Source organism: Aquarana catesbeiana, linkage group LG01, assembly GCF_042186555.1.
Source record: "Aquarana catesbeiana isolate 2022-GZ linkage group LG01, ASM4218655v1, whole genome shotgun sequence".
Classification (NCBI taxonomy): domain Eukaryota; kingdom Metazoa; phylum Chordata; class Amphibia; order Anura; family Ranidae; genus Aquarana; species Aquarana catesbeiana.
This window is the reverse complement of record NC_133324.1, coordinates 591,821,978-591,849,630: the sequence shown is the minus strand read 5'-3', so window position 1 is coordinate 591,849,630 and position 27,653 is coordinate 591,821,978. Positions and strand designations below refer to the sequence as shown.

General features: G+C 43.1%; 1 protein-coding gene across 5 annotated transcripts in view; it reads right to left on the bottom strand.

Annotated features, from left to right (window-relative positions):
• The window catches only part of PSD3 (pleckstrin and Sec7 domain containing 3), an 864,447-nt gene that overhangs the window by 548,692 nt on the left and 288,102 nt on the right, over positions 1–27,653 (bottom strand). The window lies entirely within an intron of this gene.

The following is a 27,653-nucleotide window of genomic DNA, read 5'->3' as shown; positions in this document are numbered from 1 at the left end:
ATTACTGCTCTGAGTTCAGCAGGTGGAAAAATTACCTGTTGATTGTGCCACAAATCTTGTGAGCTGATAACTTCCAACACTCTCTGCCTGTTCAGAAGGAAGGGTTATGGAGATAAGAAAAGCTCTGTGTTATTTCAAATAAATCAGAAATGAAGTAGGCAGGGCTGACACCACACAGGAATTTATATATGTATTGTCATTTCAGAAGTAAAATTAGGAGCACGCTATTTTTTTTTAAAATTTGACTTTGCCATACACTTTAACACAACTCACATAAAGACATGTACATGCAGCAATGCACCACGGCAAAGCAGCATAGTGTGAATGGCTCCTGACACTTTCTGACACATTCATTTGTTTACCTTACTTTAAATACATAGAACTGAAAAAGAAAATAGTTAAGCAGTGGTCAAATAAGTATTTCACCATGCAGAAAAGCTTATATCTGACGTGCTCGAAATTTCTTCAGTGGCTAGCCAAGTCACCAAGGTTAGCTTATCTGTACAAAGAAGATGTTCATGCTGGATGAAATACACCTCTTCCGTTAAATGGTGCATGCAAGCTGTCCGCTTAACGTGTCAAACACATAAATGGTCATGTACTGTCATCATGTAAGCATTTGACAGGGGCCTTCCTCAACCAGGACTCCTCCAGAGGCTGGACGGGAGAAAGAACACTGGCAGAATTATCATCTGCCTCCTCTGACCACCAAAGTAAGGGGTCACAGCAATTTTCACTGTCTGGCTGTTATTATTACTTCATGTCAGGATTTTTGCTAAAGGTATTTTTTTTATATATACAGTTGGATGGCTAGGGGGTAGTTTAAAAATGACAGCCTGTTAATACCATTAACTCAGCAGTTTTACGGCTTTTATTACCTGTTGATTCCAGTAAAACTGTTACTTTTCCATTTCTTTTCACAGGGTAACAACTGCACTAGTGTTGTCATCCTGTGGATAGGGTAGTCTTAGATGGACTGCTTACCTACTTTCATTCAGGCAGCTCTGGTCCCATCACATGATCAATTGTGTCAGCCAGCTGCAGCTGCAGGGGAGAAAGACAGAAGCAATGACATCACCCATAGGTTCTTCTCATTGCGCAGCTGTTGTCGGCAGTCCCTCATCTCCCCTGCAGCCGCAGCTGGATGACACAGGGGGGCTGGAGCACGTAACTGGACAGAAGTGGGCCAAAAATAGGTGGGTATATGGATCTTTTTACACAAATTAGTTAGTATCATTGTTAGACCCCTTTCACACTGAGGCAGTTTTCAGGGATTTTAGCACTAGAAATAGCGCCTGTAAAGCACCTGAAAACTGCCTCCCATGCCGCCGGAGTGTGAAAGCCCGAGTGCTTTCACACTGGGGCGGTGCGCTTGCAAGACGTTAGAAAAAGTCCTGCAAGCAGCTTCTTTGGGGAGCTCCTGAAACGCCCCTGCCCATTGCAATAAAAAAGCGATTTGGAATCGCCACAACACGGGCTTTTTTAACCCCTTCTTGCGTTGCTTCAACAGCGATAAAGCCTCGCTAAAACAAGCACCGCTTTACCGCTAACACATGGAGGGCCCCAGTGTGAAAGGGGTCCTAGGAGGGGGAAAGGAACTGTTTTAATACTAGTTAGCCTTTAGCTTAAATTCTACTTTAACCCCTATATAGTAAGTAGTGTACAATGTTTTTTGCTATAGTGGTCGTTTAGGGGAAAATTGTAAAGATTTGTTTGTAAAATAATTTATTTTACTTTTTTAACTAAAGTTTTTATATATGTATATTAAAGTGTTACTGAACCCACAACAGTAAAAATCTGCCTGTATATGCAATAAAGCATACTTGTTATACTCACTGTGGAACCTAAGGGGTTAACCCTCTGCATTGTGTAAAATGGCTGTTTGATCCTGTCTTCTCTGATCCTCCCCTTCTTCCACAGTCCCTAATCCATCTGCTGATAGAACAGAGCCTTGGGGGCACTCTACACATGCTCAGTTTGGTGTGTATTGCTAAAGAGTTCTTTTTTTTTCTTGGGAGGTTAAATGTGATTGGAATATGGCCAATCACCACCGGACAGAGGGTCAGGAGTCATGCAGCCACAAAGGACAGTCAGGGGAGGATGAAAACTCCTACCTACAAGCTTTAACCAGACACTGAGAGAAATCACAAGTCTGCTATATACTGCTGATGAGAAAAGGTATTTAGCAGTTTATATTATCTAAAATAAATGCATGTCCATGTTCTGTGTACTGTGGACTGAGACCAGATATAGTGAATGCAGGCTCCTGGGTTTAGTAACACTTTAAATAAAATATTTAATTTACAAATAAAAATACATGTTACGTGCATACAGTAAATTTGCGGAGCATTACAGGTTTTCTAATGAGAGAGCACAGCAACCTTAGGCTTTTTCTCTCTTTCTGAAACTTTGTATGTAGCACACAGTAAAGAGGAAGGGGAGTTGTCACTATTCTGGCTCTACTTATGTGAAATTCAGCTTGAGCTATTATGTTCTGCACACAACAAATCAAGGAAGATCTAGAAAAAAAAAACAGAGGATCCAACTACTTGTTGAAAATGAAAACACAAAACATTCAAGATTTCATATTTTACTTAAACATTTCATTTTTTAAGTGCGTTTAAAACTGATCATAAGAGCAAAGGAAGAAAAATTATACCAAAATGTCATACATCTCTTTTAATATCTGGATGAGGATCTGCAAATGTTTTGGTTTATTAAAGCAGACAAAATGTAAGAAGCTGTCTGCTTTGGATTAATTACCCACATTTCCCTAAACTATAATAACATATGATTATTCAGAAAGTGTCAGAAGCCAAAAGCTGACCAACTGCAAATAATTCCACCCAAAAGATTTCCCCCACATATGTTAGCAGTTGTGCAAACAGACAGGCACAGTAAAGTAAAGGAAAAAAAGCTAGACAAGTATTAAAGATCTAGGGACTATGGGGTGGATTTACAAAAGGAAAATAGACTGTACACTTTGCAAGTGCAGTTGCTCCAGAGCCTAGTAAATGAGGGGAAGCTCTGCTGACTTCCATCATCCAATCATATGCAAGCAGAAATGTGATTGGGTATTCTTTGGAAAGCAAAGCTTTACCTCATTTACTAAGCTCTGGAGCAGCTGCACTTACAAAGTACACAGTCTATTTGTCTTTAGTAAATCGACCCCTATATGATTTTAGGCTGTCTATGGATTGGCAGTTATTGTTTGACATCTGCGCAAAACATTTAGACAAACATTCTTCTTTATGGTTCGGTTAGTGGGAAAATGCAGATAGCCAACTCTTTGTTCCATTTTCTTCATAGTGAAGGAATGTATCAGTGCTCATCAAACCAAAATTTGGAGAATACATTGTATGCAATAACAAGCACTTCAAGAAGTTCTTGTCATTTTTCCAGAGAAGGCTATTTAATCCCTTTTTTTACTGTCCCCAATCCATCTGATGAGAGTACAGAGCCTTGGAGGCACTCTGCACATGCTCAGTTTAGTCTGTATTGCTAGAGAGTTTTTTTTTTTTGGGGGGGGGGGGTGCATGTGATCAGCACAGGGCCAATCAGCACAGTCCAGACAGAGGGTCAGGGGTCCTGCAGCCTCATAGGACAGTCAGAGGCGAACAAAAACCCCTCCTACAAGCTTTAACTAGTGTTCGGCTGGACACTGATAGAAGTTAGAAGACGGTTATATACTGCTGAAGAGAAAAGGCATTTAGCAGTTTATATTTACTGAAATAATTGTATTTTCATGTTCTGAGTACTGTGGGAGACCAGATATAGTGAATGCAGGGTCCTGGGTTTAGTAACACTTTGAATTGTATCTACTCAACAAACTCACGTATTGCTTATTGCAGGGTCACTACAGAACATACAGGTGATATTGGAAAAATTAGAATATGATGCAAAAGTTCATTTATTTCACTAATGCAACTTAAAAGGTGAAACTAATATATGAGATAGACTCATTACATGCAAAGCAAGATAGCTCAAGCCGCGATTTGTCATAATTGTGATGATTATGGCTTACAGCTTATGAAAACCCCAAATCCACAATCTCAGAAAATTAGAATATTGTGAAAAGGTGCAATATTCTAGGCTCAAAGTGTCCCATTCTAATCAGCTAATTAAGCCATAACATCTGCAAAGGGTTCCTGAGCCTTTAAATGGTCTCTCAGTCTGATTCATTAGGAATCACAATCATAGGAAAGACTGCTGACCTGACAGTTGTGCAGAAAACCATCATTGACACCCTCCATAAGGAGGGAAAGCCTCAAAAGGTCATTGCAAAAGAGGCTGGATGTTCCCAAAGTGCTGTATCAAAGCACATTAATAGAAAGTTATGTGGAAAGGAAAAGTGTGGAAGAAAAAGGTGCACAAGCAGCAGGGATGACCACAGCCTGGAGAGGATTGTCAGGAAAAGGCCATTCAAAAGTGTTGGGGACTTTCACAAGGAGTGGACTGAGGCTGAAGTCAGTGCATCAAGAGCCACCACACACAGACGGATCCTGGACATGGGCTTCAAATGTTGTATTCCTCTTGTCAAGCCACTTCTGAACAACAAAGAACGTCAGAAGCGTCTTACCTGGGCTAAAGAAAAACAGACCTGGTCTGTTTCTCAGTGGTCCAAAGTCCTTTTTTCTGATGAGAGCAAATTTTGCATCTCATTTGGAAACCAAGGACCCAGAGTATGGAGGAAGAATGGAGAGGCACACACTGAAAGATGCTTAAAGTCCAGTGTGAAGTTTCCACAGTCTGTGTTGATTTGGGGAGCCATGTCATCTGCTGGTGTTGGTCCACTGTGCTTCATTAAGTCCAGGGTCAACGCAGCCGTCTACCAGGAGATTTTGGAGCACTTCATGCTTCCTTCCGCAGACAAGCTCTATGGGGATGCTGACTTCATTTTCCAGCAGGACTTGGCACCTGCCCACACTGCCAAAAGCACCAAAACCTGGTTCAATGACCATGGGATTACTGTGCTTGATTGCCAGCAAACTCGCCTGACCTGAACTCCCATAGAGAATCTATGGGCATTGCCAAGAGAAAGATGGGAGACATGAGACCGAACAATGCAGAAGAGCTGAAGGTCACTATTGAAGCATCCTGGTCTCCCATAACACCTCAGCAGTGCCGCAGGCTGATAGCTTCCACGCCACGCCGCATTGAGGCAGTAATTGTTGCAAAAGGGGCCCAAACCAAGTACTGAGAACATATGCATGCTTATACTTTTCAGAGGTCCAATGTTCTATGTACAATCCTTGTTTTTTTGATTGCATGTAATATTCTAATTTTCTGAGATTGTGGATTTGGGGTTTTCATGAGCTGTAAGCCATAATCATCACAATTATGACAAATCACAGCTTAAACTATTTTGCTTTGCATGTAATGAGTCTATCTCATATATTAGTTTCACCTTTTAAGTTGCATTAGTGAAATAAATGAACTTTTGCACGATATTCAAATTTTTCGAGTATCATCTGTATTATCTCCTTAAAGCATTCTGGGAGTCCAGTGTAGACTTCCCACCACCAAAGACACTTTTATCATTTTCCTGGCTGCCCAAACTGTACAGAGAAGAATTATATGGCAAATCCAAGCTCCATAATGGTACACATGAGGTTTAGGCCTGGGCCTCATCCAGGTTTACTCTCTTTCTACTATCTGGTAGAATCCAGCAAGCTATTTAATATACTGGAGTACCTCTCCTGAATGCCTGTTTTTTTTTTGTTTTTTTTTTGCCAAACCGCATTTTACAATGGGACTGCAACCAAAAGGCTCGCACTTGGATTGTGGTTGCGGCATGGACCCATTGACTTGAATAGCCAATGTGAACAGACCCTCCAGTTGTATTTTAGATTTTAGGTAGGTGGTCATGGGGCAATAAAACCATGCTTGCTTTTTCAAGCCCCCTAGCCACCTGTGCAAAAGAGATCTAACAGTTGTGCATGGTTAACACAGAAATCTCTACTTGGCAAACATAATTATAGGAGTTCCTCCTGTAAGAGGACACCAGTATTTCCTGATAATTGCATAATGACAATTTATGTGTACTGTGTGAAAGGGTTATGAATACACACATTTGTTCCCTGACTGATAAGCCCATTCATTACAAAACAGATCTCTACTGCAGGAGACACATATTATTCATTTGAGAATATATGTCAGCATCAGCACATTTAATAATTTTGTGATGCAGATTGATTGATGGCGATTAAACTACCTATAAATCTTTCCATGAGTGGGAAGACTGCATAGAATCCTAATCAACTATGCCTGAAAATATTTTATCTTGCAAGCCCTTTATTCTCTGACATTTACATAATTAATAAAGTGGAAAAATGATTCATGTTCATCAAGCTGAACTTCTCCTAACTCCTGGGCCAGAGGAGGGCAAAACAAAACCACAAGGGCAACCATTGCCAATTATGCCCCTAGGGGACTTGGATCAGTTCTTTTGATGAATTGCTTTAACCAGCGGCTTTGATAACTGCAGAACAAGTTGCAAAAAGTCAATATTCCCAACACCAGCCAAAACTCTTCTTTTTGTTTTGAACAGCATGGAGTAGGGTAAAAATAACTTATTGCTATATTGAGGAGATGTCTTCTCCCTTCCTATACTTGGGAAAGGAGGTTAGCAGGACATGAAGTAATGGGAAATTCTTCCAATGAAGACAGAGAAAGCAACAAATACAGTTTCTAGTATTTTTTTTATTTTTCATTGCCGTTTGTACTTTCCTCTGTGGTGGTAACCAAGTCCTTCATTTTGATCTCATGCACACTGGCACTCTGCTTTCAGCTTTTCTAAGTTACATACAGTCATATAGATCAGTGGTCCCAACCTTTTTGGCACCAGAGACTACTTTAGGGAGGGTGTCGGTGTACGGGGAAGGAGGCGGGTGGTTCACGGAGTCTCACAACCCCTCCTGCACTGCACTGTAAAGGAGCACTGTGATATAAAGGGGACTGCACTGTAATGATTACAGTCCCCTTGCAGTCATTGCCCCCCCATCATAGTCTTCCCTGCAGTCATGGTCCCTGCATCACAGTCCTCCCTGCATTCATGGTCCCCATCATAGTCCTCCCTGCAGTCATGGCCCCCCATCACAGTCCTCCCTGCAGTCATGGCCCCCCATCACAGTCCTCCCTGCAGTCATGGCCCCCCATCACAGTCCTCCCTGCAGTCATGCCCCCCCCCATCACAGTCCTCCCTGCAGTTATGGCCCCCCATCACGGTCCTCCCTGCAGTCATGCTCTCCCCATCACAATCCTTCCTGCAGTCATGCCCCCCCCCCATCACAGTCCTCCCTGCAGTCATGGCCCCCCATCACGGTCCTCCCTGCAGTCATGGTCTCCCTATCACAGTCTTCCCTGCAGTCATGCTCTCCCCCCCCATCACAGTCCTCCCTGCAGTCATGCTCCCCCCCCCATCACAGTCCTCCCTGCATTCATGGTCCCCATCACAGTCCTCCCTGCAGTCATGCTCTCCCCCCCATCACAGTCCTCCCTGCAGTCATGCTCCCCCCCTATCACAGTCCTCCCTGCACTCATGGTCCCCATCACAGACCTCCATGCAGTCATGGTCCCCATCACAGACCTCCATGCAGTCATGGTCCCCATCACAGACCTCCATGCAGTCATGGTCCCCATCACAGACCTCCATGCAGTCATGGTCCCCATCACAGACCTCCATGCAGTCATGGTCCCCATCACAGACCTCCATGCAGTCATGGTCCCCATCACAGTCCTCCATGCAGTCATGGTCCCCATCACAGTCCTCCATGCAGTCATGGTCCCCATCACAGTCCTCCATGCAGTCATGGTCCCCATCACAGTGCTCCATGCAGTCAAGGCCCCCCCATCACGGTCAAATAAACAATTTTGTAGCATATATAAAATAATAAATCGTATATATAAAAGCCAACTGGGATACAATTGTTATGTGATAGGATATCAATATAAGATGTATAAGATGTAAGATAAGATAAGATGTATACACATTACTTACAATGGTCAAGTATTTGCCAATGCATAAGTATAACTAAAGACCAAACTTTTTTTTTAGTTTATTTTTTTATTTTTTATAGTAAGGGAGGGTTTTAACCCCTGTCAGGTTTTTATTGCTGTCTGTGCCACATTAGAGAGATTCACCCTCTCTATTTGTCCTGATTTTGACAGGGGTTATAACCCTATATACAAAATATTAAAAAAAAGTTTTGCCTTCAGTTCTACCTTAAAATGGATTTTGAGGATACCTTTTTGTCTCACTTGATATTTAGTGTTGGTTTGTTTTTGTAATTTAGGTGTACTTTTGATACAAGGGAGATAGGAATATATGTTGTTTGCACTGTATTTTTTGATGTGACCCTTGTTGTAATAGTCCACATGGCTTTTTTGTTTAACTTCAACACTCATTACTTCCTACAGAGAATTGTTAATAAACCCAAAACTGTAATATATTGCAGCTTACTAATTAGATGTGGTGGCTGCATTTGTTTTCTTTTTTGGCCTGGTGGCCAGTAACATACCTCCTGTATTAGTGCCCCCACTTTATATGAATGAGCACAGGAGCCACATTTTACCATGAGCAATGGCAGTCTGGGGGGGGGGGCAGTGTTGGATTTATTAGCAGATTTAAATACACTAACAAATTTAAGCTAAACTCCACCAACACTTTAAGAGTAGTTACAGCAAAACTGATTTTGTTCCTTTTGGGATAAAGTTTTTACATAAACAAATAAAACTGATCACTGTAAGTACCCCCGTCAGTGGTAAATGGTTTGTCTCATCTCTGTAATTGATAAATCTGCAGGAGCATGGAAAACAAAATGATTGCGGTGCTACAAACCCTTAGGGGCTGCATTTGTAGACAGGCTTTTTAAATTGCGGCAGAATCGTCGTGACTTCAAAAGACTCTGGTAAAATGACAAATTGCACAATGCAAATTTCAGATGCCATTCATTTAATGACACCTAAAAACGCAGTGAGGTTCTGCCGCGATTACTCGTACTGCAATTGTGACAAACTGCATCCCGTGAAGCTTGTCCCCCAAAAAAGTTCAGGAGCTACTTTTGGGTGACAAGCTCTACACAATGTGGTTTGCCGCGATTGAAGCGTGACTTATTGCGCGACAATCACGACAGGACCAGACGGCGCCCCATTTTTAGGTGCCATTAAAATGAATGGCATCTGAAATGCGCGTTGTGTGATTTGTCATTTTACCAGAGCGTTTTGAAATTGCAGTGATTCTGCATGCAATTCAAAATGCCTAGGTGTGAATGCAGCCTGACTCCCTATGCACAGGATAAGGTACTGTACGTGGTTTATGCCACGACATTAGTTGTATTTGCTGTAGATAACCATTGAAGAGAATGAAAGTCCGGAACCCACACACTTCGGAATAAAATTGTTGTAGACTATTCGTTATTCATCAAGACAATAAGGCTACATTCACACCTAAGCGTCATGTTTTTAAGCGTTTTTTCAATTGTTTTTAATTGTTTTTTTTTAGCATTTTTTTTGGAGCAAAATTACATGTTTTTGCAGCTTTTGTCAGGCCTTTTTTGCAGGTGTTTTTTAACTAAAAAGTGTGGCGTGCTGCTTAAAAAGAAGTGGAGAGCTGCTGTTTGAGCAGAAAACGTGCGACAAAACGCTTAAAAACTTACACTAGAAAAAAAGCTCATGTTGCGCTTTTTAGGCATTTCCATTGAAGTATTTGAGGACAAAAAAGCGAAATTTTGCCTGAAAAGAGGATCATGTACTTTTTGGAGTGACAGGCGTTTTGCTACAAGCGACAGGACGCTCAGACGTAAACGAGGACTATTGAAAACGATGGGTTTTGGCTTGTTGAGCGTTTTTGAACTTCGAGCTACAAATTTAAGGCTACACTTACACCTGGGCGTTCTGGGTTGTGGGCGGAATCACCACGATTCTGCCGTGATTCCAGAATCCAGGCAAAAGGCAGAACGCTTTTGCCCCTTATTTCTTAATGGCACCCGAAACAGTGCGATTTTGCCGTGACTGTCGAGTGACTAATCGCAGTACAATTCCACCAAATATCATAACCGCAAACGCTACTGGCTCTGTGCCAAGATTTGGTACATTTTTGAGTATGAGGGAGGCCAATCCGGATGAATGGTGCCCCTCCAAAAATGCTCAAGTAAAAAGCTAAAAAAAAAAAACCTAAAAAAAAAGCGAGCGACTGCAGCTATCGCTGCAGATTGCTCAGCTATAAAAGGGGCCTAAAAGAATCCATAGCATATTATACTATGGATTCTTTTATTGTCTTGAGGGATAATGAATAAAGTCTACAACAATTGTATTCCAAAGTGTGAGAACTTCCATTCTCTTAGGCTTAATGTACATGGGACGTTTTACAACCTCTCCTGAACGATTTAACTTGACAGATACTAACCCACGTTTAAAAACTTCCATTTTTTTTTTTTCCGTTCCGTACAATTTTCATTTAATCAGTACAGCTGTCGTTCAAAAATGCAGTACAAATGCATTACAAAACATGACTTCACTTCCGAATTTGTATTCTGTCGTAAGTGAATTTTCCTGATTTTAGTAAACTCATCAGATTCGATCTGAGATTAGCATGCAAAAAAAACTTTTAAAATGCAAAGTTTTAAAAGTGTTGGAAAGCATAAGGCGGCGTCGCGCATGCGCACTCCAGCGGGTAGCCAAATGTGATGGGTCGCCATATGTGACAAAACACTGGCAGTGCGGTGAAAATACGCCCCTCTCCATTGAAATGAATGGAAAGCTCTTCAAAAGTGCCTGAAAAGCTCTTCAAAAGCGCTCAGTGTTTTACTGTCAGTTTAGAAGCGCCTCAGTGTAAAGGGGCCTTAGAAAACGAATACATCCAACACACCCAAGAATTGGGAAGCTACACTATCATAAATGTTTGCTTTTGGATTTAATAGCACTTTGAGATGAAAACTGTCATGTCATAAACATTTCGTTTATATTTGGCTGCGTTATGTAGATTTTAAGTGGTCTATATGCAGATCCAGTCACAAGAACAAACACGCATGCATGTATTAACATTTTTAGCAGACACATTGACAGCTTGAAGATACAGCTGCAGGCCAGAATCCAATAGTGTTTGAAATCCATTTTTCTGTACAGACATTACTTCTGTGTGAAAGTACAAGATGGAGGTGTATTGCTGTCATGCAGCTCATAGATCATACAGGAAAACAAGCTGTTCCCCATTTCACAATGATCGCTTACCACGCATGAAGCTGCTTCTTCTTTTCTTTACGCGCCTACAACATGCAATACACCCTTCACCTTCCACTATTGCTTGCAGCTCTCTTTCACTGACAAGTAGAAAGGAAAACGATCATTTGAGGCTAAATATCAGATAGCAGGAGGTGTTCCAATGAATACAGTGATAGTATGATGGATGGATGAGAGCATGTCTGTCAGACCGCCATGTAAAATCATACACAGGACAGAGCTGCCTTTCCAAACTGGTCAGCAGCTTCATTATTTCTCAGAACGATCGTATGGAAATGTACTCTGTCTAGGTTCTAGAGGCAGAGATTAGCCCTCACTTCCTGCGCCAATGACCACCGTCCCTGAGGGAGATGGAGATACAGGCAGCGCTAATAGCCTTCCCGACTCTACTTTCATTACTTTCAGCCATGTGGTTATGATTTGCAGTTCTTACTCCTGAAAACAATGGCTATTCCAGCAAATATCCAGTCTGCTGTCTCCTCTGTGTGTATAAGGCCTCATGCACACTGCTGCTGTTAAATTCACGTTTTTGTGATTTTAGGCGATTTATTTTTCTGCCCTAGAACTCCCCTAATGTTATCCTATGTGTCAATGCACATTTTTAGCAGTTTAGTAGATGTTTTCTGAACGCCCTAAAATTGCATTAGAGAGAAGGAATTTTGACCACAAAAAAAACATGAACGCTGTCAAACGCGCACTTCAGCATTTAATTAATAAATAAATAAATTAAAGTGGAAGTGGAATTCCACTGAAAAGTGGAAGCTCCACTTATCTGCTTCTTCTCCCCCTCTGGTGCCACATTTGGCACCTTTCAGGGGAGCGGATACCTGCCAAAAACAGGTACTCGCTCCCACTTACGTGTAAGGGCGCCGCAGCAACCTACATCATTTACAGCAACTTCTCCTTCACCCTGCTGCCTTCTGGGAGACAAACACAGGTCACACAGGTCCCAGAAGACAGCGGGACCATTCAGAAAGCGCAGCGCGGCTCGCACATGAGCGGTTAGGAAGGATGCCAGCGCCTGCACTTGAAACCGATGGACAGGTCAGCTTCGGGTGCCGACATCACGAGCTCCCTGGACAGGTAAGTGTCCTTATATTAGAAGTCATCAGCTATAGCATTTGTAGCTGCTGACTTTAAATGTTTTTTTAATACAGGCTGGAACTCCGCTTTAAAATTATGGCCAATGAAATAAATAAAAGCCCAAACGCTGCTAAACTCACCTAAACTGGTTTGAAATAATATAGCTTAGGTGAGTTTATAACACTGATTATATCTCGTCAGGAGAAACAGCATTTACAAGACATCAGTGTGCATGAGGCCTAGGGGCTCATTTACACTTGCAGTTGCAACCACCCCTTTTAAAGCAGAGCTCCAGTCCCCATAATCAATTTTTTAAAAAAAAAGCTCCCCCGTGATTGTTAAAATGTTACCAAACCCACAACAGTAAAATCAGTCTGTATATGCAGCAAAGCATGCTTGTTATACTCACTGTGGAATCCTCTGCATTGGGTAAAAATGCTGCTTAATCTTTTATGCACAGATCCTCCCCTTCCTGCACTGTCCCCCTGGACAAGTCCAGATAAGACAGAGCCTTTGGAGTCAGGCTGCACATGCTCAGTTTGGTGTATTTTGCTAGAGAGGTTTTTTTTTTTATTCTTGGGAGAGTACACATGATCAGCACAGGGCCGATCAGCGCTGTCCAGACAGAGGGTCAGGAGCCCTACAGCCTCATAGGACAGCTCAGTGCAGTATGAAAACTCCTCCTACAAGCTTCATCAGACACTGATAGAAATCACACAACTGCTATATACTGCTGATGAGAAAGGGTATTTAGCAGTTTATATTTACTAAAATAATTGTATTTCCATATTTTGTGTACTGTGGGAGACAATATATAGTGAATGCAGGGTCCTGGATTTTGTAACACTTTAATATTTGGATATTGTCTTGTCTTCATGTTTGTTACTTTTAAAATTGGTAAAATTGTACCTGATCTCAGAAGCAGGCAGGGGCCATCAAGGATGTGGGCATCTGAAGCCCATTCCTGTGTATTTCCAGGATTAGGTGCAGCTGGCTACCCAGCATACACCTCCTGATCTCACGCCAGCGCAGTAATCCTGCGTCCCAAACACAGTGTCTGTACATCCTCCCGTCAGATCCTCGAAATACCGCCAGATTTCACTATTAAGCATCCCCAGGACTCTTGGGATAGATGATTCTGATATCCCAGGAGTCCTCGGGAATGGCCTAATGACAAAATTGCCTAGGTGGCTAGACTGGAAGTGCCGCCTGAATACAGGAATAAAAGACATTTAAAAAAAAAAAAAAAAAAGGATAGCCACTGCAGGTGGACTTTCTGATATAAGCAACAAGTAAAAATGGGTGGAACTCCGCTTTAAGGGCTGTACACATGCCATGGACACAAGTTAAACGCGTAGTATTTCCACTGAAAAACCTCATTCAGTTTTCATTAAAAAAATAAAAGACATTCAGGAGGCAACAATTTACAGATTTCCCCATCCCCAGATTCGTCTTTCTTCCGCATTCATAAAAACTCTTTCCCCACTAAAGTCTATCGAGATTCTTGAGACACCTCCTGAACTCCATTGACAAGCAGAGTGTGGCTCGGCCCTGCCCCCTACTTTCTGCTCACTGGCTGTGATTGACAGCAGCAGAGGCCAATGGCTCCTGCTGCTGCCTCCAGGTCCAGTGAGCAGGGAGAGAGCAGAGAGAGCCACTGCTCTCAGGGACAGTGCTGGATCGGGGTTGGGCTCAGATAAAAGTATTTAGGAGGGCTGCACACAGAAAATTTTTAACCTAATGCATTAAGGTAAAAAAACCTTCTACAGCACGGATGCTCAACCTGTGGCCCTCCAGCTGTTGCGGAACTACAAGTCCCATCATGTCTCTGCCTTTGGGAGTCATATTTGTAATGTCAGCCTTGCAATGCCTCATGGGACTTAGGATAGGTCTGCAACAGCTGGAGGGCCACAGGTTGAGCACCCATGTTCTACAACCACTTTAACCACTTCTCGTTCTTGGGTTGTTTATAAATGGCCTATGGTTGAAGTGACTATGTCGGAATCATGACTGCAGCTACAGTTTTGATCCCAGTATTGTTTTTTTCTGCCAGCGATTCTCTTTTTAGTAAAAGTAATCTGAGCGGCTGCACAGTCGCTGGATTGCTTTTACAGGTGGTGGAAGGGGTTCCCTCCCTCCTCCTGCCATTGCCTTTACCATCTGGTTCTGGGCACACAGTGAGAGATAATGATCTTGTTCCTCCCACTATGTGACGTCAGAAATCCTAAGAGGATTTTGTCACTTCAGGTTTCAGCCTCATGTAAACAAGCCATTATCGACTTGTGAAAGGATCAGATCAAACCAATCTTGGATTGATCTGATTCTTTGGAGGCCAGAGGAGAGGTCTATGACCTAATGGACCCCAAATCACTTCATAAAGCAGACCTGTCATAGTCCATGCTATCATAATGGATGTTGGCCATCCCTTGTGAAAGCAATAAAGCTGATAAAAAAATAAACTAAAGATACAGTGTTGAAAAAAATAAATACGATTAAAAATGTTTTTTTTTTTAAAGCGTACCCATCTCACTGTGCTCACATGCAAAGACAATCGCACACATCGGTCCTCCATGCATATGTAAACGGTGATCAAAGCACACACGAGGTATCGCCACAAACGCCAGAGCGAGAGCGAGAGCAATAATTCTAGCACCAGACATCCTGTGTAACTCTAAACTGGTAACCTGTAAAGGATTTTAAAGAGTCGCCTATGGTAATTTTTAGGTACTGTAGTTTGGCACCATTCAAAGGGCATACGTGATTTTAAAGCGCGACATGTTTGGTATCTATTTACTCAGCGTAACATCATCTTTTATACACTTGGTTAATATGTTGTGTTTTTGCACATTAAAATTCATTGAAGTGTATTTTTTACAAAAACAATTAAAAATTCAGTTTAAAATAACGCTGCGCAAATATCATGTGACATAAAAATATGAAACACCCACCATTTTATTCTCTAGGGCTTCTGTTTAAAAAACAATTGTTTCGGCGGTTCTAAGTGTTGGACGTACAACAGCATAGTTGTTAATAAACTGATAATACTGTATGCATTATACCTATCTATCCAGCAGGTGGCACTGCAGTGTTATAGTGTTTTATTCTATGGTAATGTGATCACAGGATGTTCTGTCTATGGTCCGTGTATGCTCCATGTTCCTGTTTCATGTTTCTAATGCTGTAAGACATAATGTAACATCCTCCATAAAAGTAAAGCCATTGCTGTATCCAAGAAGCTTCTAGCGCATGATTTCAATACTCTGACACTTTGCTAGTTTTCTAGCAAAAAGAAATGCAGATTTTTACATGTAGACGAGGAATGTCATTATTGACCTGGCCTGGAAATGGTTAAGTATACCCAACAAGGTGGCAAACACTTGCGACTGTTAAAAGCACTTAGTTATTACACACAAAGAATTTCAAATTGCTAAAAAATGTCCTGAGGTGGGGCTTGATGAGAAGAGACATGGGTGCCATCGGCTGAGTTACAAGGTATTGCCTGGCAAGCCGCTATTACGTAATCAGTTTTTAATCAATATGATTTTTAGAGAGACAATTCATGTTGTATTTTTGTGAAACAAAACTATATTCATATCATGTCAGCAACTTTTAATAGCAGTAAAATAGTCTCATTTACGGCATAGCACTGTATTGTATGCAGCTGTGATCTAAGAAACAAGCAGCATATTCTATTCCTGGACACTGTGTCCTCTTATAATTAGACAGTACTTAATGTATATAAATTGGTTTAATAAAGCAGTGTACTGAAAACGGAAACATTATTATAGCTATGGGCTAAAGCAGGAGACTCCAAAAGATTATCCGAAAAGATACAGGTCTGAGCAACCAGAAATCAAAGTCGGTTTTCTAACGTTCTACAAAATGTTCATTTTTACATACCACTTTACAACTTGCATAAAATGGTCCTACAGGTCTTAGGCCCCTTTCACACATGCAGACCATGCGTTTGATCAGTTCAATCACGTTTCAAAGAAAAAAACTGATGAAGTTTACATCAGTTTTTCAAACGTTTTTACATCCGTTTTTTACTTCCACCAGCTAGAGTCCCTAATCACTTGAACCCCGAAGCCATTGGTTCATGCAAAAATGGATCGTTTGTCTGTTTACATCCATTTTTCATCCAATCCTTTTTTTTTTTGTAACAGAAGAAAAAATAAGATATTTTAAAACAGCTTACCTGTAAAATCCTTTTCTTTCGATGGACATCACGGGACACAAAGCCACATTAATTACTGATGGGATATATAGGTATCACTGGTGATTGGACACTGGCACACCCTATCAGGAAGTTCAACCCCCTATATAATCCCTCTCCCTTGCAGGGATACCTCAGTTTTGTAGCCAAGCAATATAGTGTATTAGAAGAGGGGCGGGACCTCTGTGTCCCGTGATGTCCATCAAAAGAAAAGGATTTTACAGGTAAGCTGTTTTAAAAAATCCTATTTCCTTTCTCGAACATCACGGGACACAGAGCCTCAGTAATTACTGATGGGATGTCCCAGAGCAATGCTATCTGAGGGGGGGGGAACCACAAACCAAGTAGGGTGCAATCAGACCTAAGGACCTCGTACCGCTGCCTGCAGCACACTACACCCAAAGGCGATATCCTCATGCCTTCGCACATCCACCTGATATAATCTGGTGAATGTATGAACTGAAGACCAGGTTGCGGCCTTGCAGATCTGAGCCATCGAGGCCCGGTGATGCACTGCCCAAGAAGCACCAATAGCCCTTGTGGAATGTGCCCTGATCTGAAACGGAGGAATCTTCTGTTTCAAACCGTAAGCTTGAATGATCAATTGTTGAATCCATTTAGAAATGGTAGCTTTTGATGCTGCCTGTCCTCTACTGGGACCCTCTGGCAGCACAAACAAAACATCCGTTTTGCGAATCTGAGCAGTTGCTTCCAGATAGGCCTTAACTGCTCTTACTACATCCACAGAATGTAGTGATCTTTCTTCCGGAGAACAGGGATCTGGAAAAAAGGAAGGTAGAACAATGTCTTGGTTTAGATGAAAATCTGAAACCACCTTCGGTAAAAAACTAGGATGAGGGCGCAGTACCACTCTATCCTTGTGTACAATCAAATAAGGCTCTTTACAGGAAAGAGCTGCTAATTCTGATACTCTTCTAGCAGAAGAGATGGCCACCAGAAAAATTAACTTCCTTGTCAGCAAGACCAAAGGAATCTGACATATTGGTTCAAGAGGCTGTTTCTGTAACACAGACAGAACCAAGTTCAAGTCCCAGGGGTTTAGGGGCGCTTTAACCGGAGGATTAAGGCGCGTCACCCCCTGCATAAAGTTTCGGACCAAAGAATGCGAAGCAAGTGGCCGTTGAAAAAATACTGATAAGGCCGAGACTTAGCCCTTGATGGTACTCAAGGCCAACTTCATCTCTAACCCCAATTGTAGAAAATCAAGAATTCTACCGATCACATACTTTCTGGGGTGCCCTGGATTCACACCAGGATATATAAGCTCTCCAGACTCTATGATAAATCATTCTGGAAGCTGGCTTCCTTGCATTGATCAAGGTAGATATCACAGGACCTGAAAGCCCACGACTCTTCAGAACGTGGGTTTCAATAGCCAAACCGTCAAATTTAGCGTTTGTAAAGCAGGATGGAACACTGGACCCTGAGATAACAGGTCTGGTCGTACTGGTAGCGTCCACGGGGAACCCACCGTCATCCTTACTATTTCCGCATACCATGTCCTTCTGGGCCAAACGGGGGCCACCAGAAGTACCGACTTCCTTTCCAGCCGGATCCTGCGAAGAAGTCATGGCAGTAGCAGAATAGGTGGGAATGCATAAATCAGTGAGAACCGATGCCACGGAATCACCAACGTACCCGTCCCGCATGCAAGAGGATCTTTTGTCCTTGCCACAAATCTGTCTATCTTTTTGTTGAATCGGGATGCAAAGAGATCTACATCTGGAACCCCCCCACCTTTGGCATATGGCCCAAAAGACATCGGGATGCAGAGACCATTCCCCTGGAAGTAACTGCTGGCGACTTAGATAGTCCGCCTGCCAGTTCTCTATCCCTGGGATGAAAACTGCCGATATGCATGGCACATGCATCTCTGCCCAGACTAAGATCTGGTTCACCTCCTTTTGAGCAGCTCGGCTCCGGGTGCCTCCCTGATGATTGACATAAGCCACTGCTGTGGCATTGTCGGACTGGATCCTGACCGGACAACCATGTAGCCTGATAGTTCAGGCTTTTAGGGCTAGGTATACCGCCCGGTTCTCCAGAATGTTGATGGGTAAGGTCCTCTCGGTCTTGGATCATAGCCCCTGGATCACAGACTGTTCCAGAACTGCTCCCCAACCTGACAGACTGGCATCTGTTGTTACCACCGTCCAGGTGACCGGTAGGAAGGATTTCCTCTTCTGCAGGTTTTCGGGTATGAGCCACCAATTGAGGCTCTGACGCACCGCATGCGACAGGTGCATCGGAAAGTCTAATGCCTGAACCTTCTTGTTCCAGGCCGACAGAATACTGTGTTGCAGCATTCTTGAATGAAACTGAGCATAGGGAACTGCTTCGAATGAAGACACCATCTTCCCTAGTAGTCTCATACAAAGACGGACAGAAGGACCCTTCTTGGTCCTGACTGCCAGAATCAGCTCTCTTAAAGCAGTGATCTTTGCCTGAGGTAGAAATAATTTCTCCTGGCTTGTATCTATGATCAGACCTAAATACTCCAGTCTTCTTACTGGTTTTAGGAAAGATTTTTCTAGGTTGAGGATCCAACCCAGGTGTTCCAGATACCGGACTGTGGTCCTCAAATTTCCGTTCAAGGAGGCTACCGACCGGTCTATCAGGAGCAGGTCGTCTAGGTATGCTATGACAGCTATACCCTGAGTCCTTAATCTGGCCAGAGGAGGAGCCAAGACTTTTGTGAACACTCGAGGTGCAGTGGCTATCCCAAAAGGCAGAGCCACAAACTGGAAATGGCGCCCTCCTATCTCGAAGCGCAGAAACTTCTGATGAGCAGGAAAATAGGCACATGCAGATATGCATCTCTGATGTCTATTGATGCCAGAAATTCTCCTACCTGCAGGGTGGAGACTACTGTCCGAATTGATTCCATGCGGAAGGATTGAATCCTTAGGAATCGGTTCAGATCCCTTAAATCCAGAATGGGCCTGACATCCCCATTTGGTTTTTGGACCGTAAAAAGTTTGGAATAGAACCATCACCTAAGACACTGGCGTAAAAACTGAGGTATCCCTGCAAGGGGAGGGATTATATAGGGGGTTGAACTTCCTGGTTAGGGTGTGCCAGTGTCCAATCACCAGTGAATACCTATATAACCCATCAGTAATTACTGTGGCTCTGTGTCCCGTGATGTTCGAGAAAGAAATAGGGCTTTGATCCATTCCAAAAAACAGACGTTGATAGAAGCGGATGTAGATCATCCATTTACATCTGTTTTCCATAGAGATGCATTGATATCCATTTTTCATCCGTCAACGGATGGATGAAAAACGGACAAACGGTCCGCGTGTGTGACAGAGGCCTTACCTTTCTGCGGTTGCTGTGTAATGAACCATGGTACTGATGTAAAGCCAGAGGCAGCAACCCTAAGTCTGACTATGTGCGTTATGGTGGGGTCACAGGATTTTTACTTTGGGGTCTACAGAATCATGTGATCTTTCAAGATCCACATAGAGTTTATTTAAACACTGCTTCTCGATTCACATTAAAGTGGAGTTCCACCCAAAAATGGAACTTCCACTTTTTGGATCCCCCCCCCCCCCGGTGTCACATTTGGCCCCTTTCAGGGGGGAGGAGGGAGCAGATACCTGTCTAATACAGGTATTTGCTCCCACTTCCTGGCATAGATCACCGCGGTGATTGCGGTGCCCTTCGCCACTTCCGCCGCCTACTCTGTCCTCCTCCACCGCTGTATTCTGTGAGACACAGAACACAGCAAGGAACTGAGAGGACGCGCAGCGTGACTCGCACATGCGCAGTACGGAACCAGGAAGTGAAGCCGCATGGCTTCAATTCCTTATCCCCTTACCGAGGATGGCGGCAGCAGCCGAGAGCCGAAGGACGGATCGGCTTCGGCTGCCGACACCGCGGGCTCCCTGGACAGGTAAGTGTTCATATATTAAAAGTCAGCAGCTGCAGTATTTGTAGCTGCTGGCTTTTAATATTTTTTTTTTAGCGAACCTCCGCTTTAATAATGTAATAATTTCCCCACAGAAAGTACAAACACAGGCAAACGAATGTGTATAGTGCCCTTAGGGCTTGTCTACACTGCAATCCAAATGTTCAGTGTGCAATTCTGCATCTTTATTTATATGCACTTGTAATGCATGTGTGGCACATTTGCAAGGTGTCTTTTAGCCATTAGTGTGTGTTCCAGTAAGTTTACATGCAAAAAAAAAGTATGCTGTACGCACATGAAAGCACAGTGTAAACTAGGCTCACTGTGTAAACTAAGCTCATTAAAATACATTAATTATATTTACAACTGAAGCAGGTAACTGAAATGATACATACCGTGTTTCCCCGAAAATAAGACCTAGCGTTATTTTCCAGGAAGGCTGCAATATAAGCCCTACCCCGAAAATAAGCGCTAGTTTAAAAAGCTTGTAAAATCCTATAATCCAATCTATTACAGTAGTACATAATGTACAATGTGTGTGTTTCTGTAATATAATTACGGGGAAGAGAGCTCCGGCGGGTCACAGAAGCGCAAAGTGGCGCTATAACTAAGGTATTTGGCACAATTATATTACAGAAACACACACATTGTACATTATATACTACTGTAATACAGTGGATTACAGGATTTTACAAGCATTTTAACTCAGATCACACTAGGGATTCCTTTCAGGCAAGGAGAGAGAGGGGGAGAGAAGACAGCACATTACATGGTAAGACCTACCCCGAAAATAAGCCCTACTGTGTCTTTTGTTGCCAAAATTAATATAAGACCCGGGCTTATTTTTGGGGAAACACGGTAGAAAACAATAGTTCACCCCAATGTTGTACTGCGTTTCAGAGCTGTGCAATATCATGCAACATGTTGGCATAAAATTGCACAATTCTGGGTGGCCCTGCTGTCACTGTACAGTAAGCACAGCACAGCGCACTGCGCAGCTGTGCAGTGACATGATTGAAGTGTCAAATTGTATACCTCACATAAAGTTCAGTCAAAAAAAAAAAAAAAAAAGGGAGCGATGTGATGTAATAAAACTCACATCTTACTGCCCCCCTCCACGCTACTCTGAAGCTCAAAACGCTGGTGCCCACAGATCAGTTCAAAAAAATTGTGTTTGAAAGACCGCTGTGCAAATATGGTGTGACATAAAATATTGCAACAACCACCATTTTATTCTATAGGGTCTCTGCTAAAAAAAAAAAAAAAAAAAAAAAAAAATGAATGATATCATGTTTGGGTGTTCCAAGTAATTTTCTAGCAGAAAATAACGATTTTTACTTGTAATCAACAAATGTCAAAAAAGGTTTGGTCTTTAAATGGTTAAGCTTCCTTCATTTACACTTTCCTTTGATAAAAAAACAAAAAGATTCTTTGTTTCTACTTATTCCCCTGTTGTGATTAAACTTGGCAGGCTGCCTGTAGTTTTTTTTTTTTTCCAAGCTGTGAGAACTCTCTGCACTTGTTAAAAGAATCATGACATGCTGTTGTGAAGAGAAAAAGATCGCAATTTCAATTCTTAACGATTAATCGTGCAGCTCTAATTCCTGGTGACAGTCCGGGATTCTCTCACTTTGGATGGCTTTCTTCTCACTTCCTGTTTTGGCTGTGGGACAGGAAGTGAAGGAAAATCTCCCCGAAAAAACTGACCAGGGTTATAACCCTCCCTGTATTCACACCTGAGAAGAGCGACTTTCAGGCGTTTTTATTTGAGCATTTTTGAGTGTTTTTATCAGTGTATTACAAGCGTTTTACAGCTTCAGGCATTTTTGTTTAGCCAACAGAAAGCACTCGGGGGAGGAGAGGTGGAGGAGATTAGGGGTGGAAAGCTGCTGTTTGAGCAGAAAACGAGCGACAAAACACTCAGGTCGCACATTTTCAGGTGTTCCCATTGAAGTCTATGGGGCCCAATCTGCCTCCAATCTGCCAAAAAGAGAAGCTCATGTACTTTTTTGAGCAACAGGCGTTTTGCATCAAGCGGCAGAACGTTCAGATGTGAACAGGGGCAATTGAAATGAATGGGATTAGGCTTGTTGAGCGTTTTGGCTCAAGCGTCAAGCTTCAAGCAGAAAATCACTCAGGTGTGAACGGGGCCTTAAAGGAGTTGAAAAGGCAGAAGGTTTTTTATCTTAATGCATTCTATGCATTAAGATAAAAAACCTTCTGTGTGTAGCAGCCACCCCAGCACCCCCTAATTACCTACCTGAGCTCCTTCTCTATCCAGCAATGTGCACGATCTCCTCAGCCATCCAAGTACACTCCTCCTGATTAGCTGGGACAGAGCAGCGGTCCCATTGACTCCCACGGCTGTCAAAGTCAGTCAGCCAATCAGGGAAGAGGGGGGGGCGGTGCCAGGTCAGGGCTCCGTGTCTGAATGGGTACACGGAGCTCTGACTCGGCTTGGATGTCCCCTGTATCAAGCTGCTAGCTGAGGGGCACTCAAAGGAGGGAGGGGCTAGGAGCAGCAAAGAGGGACCCGAGAAGAGGAGGATCGGGGCTGCTCTGTGCAAAACCAACTGCAAAGAGGAAGTAAGTTTAACATGTTTGTTTTTTTGTTTTTTTTAAACGAGCCTTTACAATCACTTTAAGCTGGATACACACTATACAATGAATTTTCTGTAGTTTTTCTCCTTCAGATCTACCAAAGCCATATAATATGAGGTCAAACCTTAAGAGTTTCAATTTGTATGCAATCAGGCAGGCCCTTGCACTACATGGTTTTGGTAAACCTAAAGGAAATCAGACAACAAATGTTGTATAGTGTGTATGGGGTCTAACTCTATCCAAAATTTAAAAAAAGAAAAAAGTTTTGCCTTTAGGCACTTTAACCACTTCAAGACCACAATACACACATACAGCTTTGAAGAGGTTTATCAACTATAACCCCGGTATAGTTTTTTACAGCTGGCGGCTGGCTCCGAGTGGCTCATGAGCCGCTGAAACACTTTCAGAAGCGGTGGGAGGGGATGTCCTTCCCCTCCCGCCGCTCGCCTTTCATGCTTCCACAGGCGATCAAAGAATAGATCCTCTTCTATTGCCTCTATGGCCTTGGTGGACTGGAGTGACGTCATGACGTCACTTCCAGTCCAGGCTGGAAGTATATATATTTTTTTTTTTTAAGTAAAAGATCCCTTTATAAAGAGGATCTGTCATCATTATCTCTATTACGGGATGTTTACATTCCTTGTAATGGCAATAAAAGAAATTAAAAAAAAAAAAAAAAAATTGAAGGGACAGTGTAAAAATAAAATAAATTAAAAAAATTTAAAAAGTAAAGCGCACCCATTCCTCTGTGCTTGCGCGCAGAAGAAAGCGCATACGCAAGTCGCGCACGCATACGTAAACAGTATTCGCCATACATGTGAGGTATCAACGCGGACATTATAGGGAGAGCGATAATTCTAGTGCTAGACTTCCTCTGTAAATCTAAACAGGCAACCTTTAAAGGTGTTTAAAGCGTCGCCTATGGAGAGTTTTTAAGTATCGCAGTTTGTTACACATTTATTTACTCGGCGTAACATCATCTTTCACATTTTACATTTTTTCATTCATTAAAATGTATTTTTTATAAAATTATTTGCGTTTGCAAAGCCGCTGTGCAAATATCGTGTGGCATAAAAAATAACAATAGTGGCGTGATTTTGCAGCCAGCGATCAAAAGGTTCCTATCCTGAATATGATTCTTCCGCGTTCAGGAGAGGAAGGATGAGGGAGGTTGAACCTCCCCTAACCGCAGCTGCTCCTAAACTATCCTCAGAACCTATGTGTACATGGACACACAAGCTTTTATGGAGTTGAGTTTAGGAGCTTTGGCAAAAAATCGCCTAAACTCGAGTTTAGGAGCTGTAGTGTACATGAAGCCTTATGCCGCGTACACACGGAAAAGACCGATGAGATTTTTTCGGCGGAAAATGCAAACGTGTTTATGCTCCATCAGTCTTTTGCTGGCGGAATTCCAGCCAGCAAAAGATTGAGAGCATGCTCTCAATTTTCCGGTCGGGAAAAGTTCCTATCCGAAAATGCGGTAGTCTGTGGCAATTCCGATGCGAAAAATCCCTACGCATGCTCGGGAAACAATTTGACGCATGCTCAGAAGCATTGAACGTCATTTTTTCGGCTCGTCGTATTGTTGTACGTCTCCACATTCTTGACGGTAGTAATTTCAGCAAACTTTTGCGTGACCGTGTGTATGCAAGGCAAACTTGAGTGGAATCCCGTAGGAAAAGCCGTCATATCTTTTTCCGACGAGAAAAACGATCGTGTGTATGCGGCATTAGAAGGTGTTGTTCCCTTCTTTCCATTGTCAGCCGTGAGACCTTTTATAGAGAGCCTTTCCAATTCAAATCCAATCAATTTAATTTACCACAGGTAGACGCCAATCATGGTGTAGAAACATCTCAGCAACGATCAAGAGAAATGGGAGGACATTTCTGTTTCAATCATTACTAGTTTTACAAAATAATGTAATACAATTTAGGCCTTGTTCACATCTATGCATTTTTTAGTGCGTTTTGAGTTTTGCAGAAACACACTATAGTCCATTTAACATGGTTTCCTATGGGTCACGTTCACATCTGTGCATTTTATGGAAAAGGCCAAGGACTTTTATCTGGTTTTTGGTTCCATAGACTTCAATGGATCAAAAACGTGTATTGAAAAATGCAAAATGCATCTGGAATATGCAAACTGCAACCTGCATAGGTGTGAACAAGGCCTTAGTATACTTTTTCTACATTGTTGAGCAGTGGCGACTCGTGGTTTTTTGTTTGGGGGGGTGGTAAACAACCACCCCCCCCCACGGCACCTCAAAGCCGCCCATGCCCCCACCCCCCTCCGCTCACTGTTTGCTGGTCGGTTCACTTACCCCATCTAGGCGGCGAGCATCAGCGGACATCAAGGAGTGAAGGGGATCGGGGCATCAGCGGACATCAGGCTGCGGCAGGCATTAGGCAGCGGCTCCTGTGTCTTCTCCTCCTCCTTGCTCCCACCGTGTGTCTCCTCTCCTCCTCCTAGACGTCCAACAGGATCGCCTGTCCTTTCAGCCAATCGGGTGATGTGTATCAGACCCGTTTTCCGATTGGCTGGGAGGAGAATCAGTGTTGCAACAGAAAATGTTCATTCGCTGTTGTAAAACCTGGGTGGGCTCCTGACGCAATGCTCTGCGCCATGAGCCCACCTTATTTTGAAGCCTATTAGAGCCTCTGGGTCTAATCAGGGGCTTCAAAACAACACCCCTGCTGCTGTAATTCAGGCGGCAGGTGTCCTGAAAGGGGTCAGACACATGAATATGGGGGTGGCCGAGGCGATGGATACAGCATAGCATTGCTAGAAGGTGGAGGGGGTGGCGGCTGAGAATAGAGGGTGCAGCGCTTGGGCGTTGTTGAGGCTATCAAGAATGGTAAAGGCAAACAGTAGTATCAAAATCGAGGGATATCAGTATAGTCCCATATCTCAATCTGGTGGTACTCACAACTGCTGAGCTATCCGTGAACAGTCCATAGTTTCAATAACCACCAGTTTTGACTCAAGGGGAAGAAAAGCATGCATATAAAATTTTAAAGGGGGGGGGGGGGTGGAGATAAACGCTTGAACTATGTTGTTTTAAGGGGTCTGAATACTTATGCCAGAGTGAGATTTAATTTTTCCTTTTTAATTCACAGACACTTCTAAAATTCTGTTTTCACTTTGTCATTATGGGCTACTGAGTGTAGATTAATGAGAAAACAATGAATTTAACTGCTTGCCGCCCGCCCACCTTCAAATGACAGCGGGGCGTTGCAGCTCTCGCCGTCATATGATGTCGTCCCAGAGTGGCCACACTCGCACGCCCACGGGGGGCACACAGTGTGGCGATCGCGCCCGCGCCTTGTTGCTAGGCCACGGCGCGACCCCAATCTCTGTAAAGCGCCGCGGCTCTTTACCCATGTGATTGGCTGTGTCCAATCACAGCCGGTCACATGTAAACCAGCAAGTGCTGGTAATTGGCTCTCCTTGCCTCACACTGACAGAGTGTGAGGAGAGGAGAGCCGATCAGCAGCATCTCCTCACAGGGGGACATGTAGGAATGTAATCAGGGCACAGATCATCAGTGCCCTGATTACAATAGTGCAACACAGTGTCAACAATCAGTGCCCACCATAGCTGGCATTGGTTGGCAATCAGTGGCAGCAATCAGTGCCCACCACTGCCCACAAGTGCCACCAATCAGTGCCCATTAGCAATGCCAGTCAGTGCTGACAATCAGTGCCACTTATCAGTGCTGCCCATCAATGCTGTCAATCAGTGCCCAACAGTACTGCCTATCCGTGCCACCTATCAGTGCCCACCAGTGCCGCCTATTAGTGCCCATCGGTGCCAACTAACAGCGCCCATCAGTGCCACATATCAGTGCCACCTATCAGTGCCCATAAGTGCGGCATATTAGTGCCTCCTCATCAGTGCCACCTAATCAGTGCCCATAAGTGCCACCTCATCAATGCCCACCAGTTCAGCCTATCAGTGCCCATCAGTGCCGCCTCATCAGCGCACATCAGTGCACATCAGTGAAGGGGAAAAATTACTTAGTAACAAAATTTACTACAGAAAAAAAAGTAAAAAACATTTTTATTTTCAAAATTTTTGGTCTTTTTTTGTAGAAAATAAAAAAACCCAGCAGTGATTAAATACCACCAAAAGAAAGCTCTATTTGTGTGAAGAAAATGATAAAAAATCTGTTTGGGTACAATGTAGCACGACCGCGCAATTGTCATTCAAAGTGCGACAGCGCTGAAAGCTGAAAAATGGCTTGGGCAGGAAGGGGGTGTAAGTGCCTGGTAGGCAAGTGGTTAAACAGCTGTAGTATCAGGCTGCAACATAACAAAACTGAAAAAAGTGAAGAAGGTCTGAATACTATGGGGGTTATTTACGAAAGGCAAATCCACTTTGCACTACAAGTGGAAACTACAAGTGCAAAGTGCACTTGAAATTGCACTGAACGTGCACTTGGAAGTGCAGTCGCTGTAAATCTGAGGGGTAGATCTGAAATGAGGGGAAGCATTGCTGATTTTATCATCCAATCATGTGCAAGCTAAAATGCCGTTTTTTATTTTCCTTGCATGTCCCCCTTAGATCTACAGCGACTGCACT